General features: G+C 41.2%; 1 pseudogene; it reads right to left on the bottom strand.

Moving 5' to 3' along the window:
• Positions 1–451: 451 nt before the first annotated feature.
• LOC148843583 (cell division control protein 2 homolog pseudogene) lies at positions 452–1,284 on the bottom strand (annotated as a pseudogene).
• Between the last annotated feature and the right edge of the window lie 993 nt (positions 1,285–2,277).

The raw sequence follows: 2,277 nt of genomic DNA, 5'->3' as shown, positions 1-2,277 counted from the left end.
AAATAGGGGATAAGGGAAAGGTACAGCTGGTGTGGGCCCACCCGAATGAGCTGTCGTGTAGGCCCTGCTCTACTGCTGGCGCGCGCATCTCACCTTATTGTTGCCGTGTGGTGCGTGTTGCTGCCATGAGGTGCGTGCCGCCGTTGTGTGGTGCATGCTGCTGTCGAGTGCTGCTGCCGTGCGGTGCGTGACACTAGGCGTGCGGCTGGCAGACTCTACCGTGGCACGCTACCGGGTGGTGCGTGCCGCTAGGCGTGCGGCTGGTAGACTGTACCACGGCACGCTGCCCAGGCGGTACATGCCGCTAGGCGCGCTGCTGCCTGTGGTTGCGACGCAGCATGTTGCTAGGTGTTATGTCCCTAACAAATACCATGATTGAAAACTTGAGCTATGGTTCAATGTGTCTTGAACCAAAAACAAGAAAAGAAAACATTGAAAAAAGCACTAATTTTTACACAATCAAACCCCATGAATTGCTACTTATATCAACATACTCATTAAGATCCTTGAAATATTCATGCTCAAGTGGATTCTGTGCAATGATTCTTTTTCTTAGATCCAAGTAGAGCGTTTTAGAAGAACACCAACTCCGTCTGGTTCAAGGTTTGGAACCACAGTTGCAAGATCCTTGGGAGGCCACTTGTTAATGGCAAACTTGAAATCAGGTAATGAGATCACCCCAGGCCATGCTTCTTCATTTGGAGTGCCCAAGTATTTGAAAATATTGAATAATACATAAATCTCAGAGTACCCAGGGAATAAAGGTCTCTAGTTCACCATCTCAGCAAATATGCAACCTACAAATCACACATCATCATGAGTAGGGCAATGACAGGAACCGAGTAGGACCTCTGGCGCCCTAATACCACAGTCTACAAGCTTCAAAGCAAGGGTACAATAATCTGTAAGCAGATTCTAAGGTTTCAAATGTCGGTGAAGAACTCCATGGGAATGGCAATAAGAAACTCCCCAGAATTTAATACAGAAACAGTTAAATTAAATGTGGGTCCTTTGCAAGCTCTGCGCAAGAATCCATGTTCTTCTTTAAGTTGAGGTCCAGATACTCAACAACTAGATACAAGCACTTTTCATTGTGCATTACATCCTGCAACCTGCTATGTTTACTTGCTTCATTTCTTTCGGAAGGAATATTTCTCTTATTGCAGTGCTTGGAACTCCTTTTCCAGTTGGATTGTTTTAGAGGTACAGTTTCATTTGTCAAACTGTCATGAACCTACCATAAGTCCCTTCTCCAATCTTCTCAGCTTTCTCATACTCATCCATACTGACTCATAGACCTAGGATAAGAAATCCTCAGAGCAAGAAAGAATCTTAACTACATATGAAGCATCTAATGCTCCACACCAGAATGTTTGAGTTTTGAAGACCCACTCACACACAATTGAACTTGCAGTAAATGGATGCACATTAACCTTTCAAAGGGCATTTCCTGAAACATCTAGCTCTTCAAACTAACACTCTGGATTTGGGGCAGACATGCCCTAACCTTCCAAAGACCAGTAAAAGGACCAAGCCCGTATTCAAAACCATCTTCTTCAAAGATTTCTTAAAGGTAGGAAAATTTTTTTGGTTTGACTCTACTTCTCATCAATGGAGGTTCATCTTAGCGTTCACATTTGCTGTCAGTGTCACCATCATTGGAGAACTGTGGGGGTTTGTAGCAGAAAGTTCTGGTAACAAGGCCCATGCATATTGTTTCAACAAAAGTCTGACATAAAGGGGTAAATTAAATTTTTTTTGAAAATTTTCAACCATACATGATGTCACATTCTTACGGATCTTGACGGATTATTAACAGAAAGGAGGGGAGGTTTTAGTATTTATAGGAAATGTCAAGAGAGGTCTAAGTGTTTTACCCTATTATTTATACTAAGGTAAACAAACAGTTCATAAAAAGTAAAAATGGCAAAAGTACCCCTGTGTCTATAAGTACACATTACAACAAAGGACAAGTTATAGCTTGAAGAGTAATCAATGCTGAATTCATCTCTGTCAATACTTATGTATATTGTCCATTTAAAATCACCATACCCTCTTGACTGCCTCTATAAGCACTGAATTATTAAAATAGTAATCAGAACCATTACTGTTCTATACTATAATACTGAAAGAAGCCACAACAGGGCATAATAGGACAACATTCTGCCAGGATTTACTATAAGAAATAAAATAGATTGCCCTCAGCTTCCTCCAAAGGTATTAAACAATAAAACTAGATGTTAAAAGTTAGATGAACAAAAGTGATATGCTACAAGG

This window comes from Nelumbo lutea, chromosome 8 (genome assembly GCF_056320005.1).
Source record: "Nelumbo lutea isolate HS-2025 chromosome 8, American lotus-T2T, whole genome shotgun sequence".
Taxonomy (NCBI): Eukaryota; Viridiplantae; Streptophyta; class Magnoliopsida; order Proteales; family Nelumbonaceae; genus Nelumbo; species Nelumbo lutea.
This window is presented reverse-complemented; position numbering and strand designations above follow the sequence as displayed.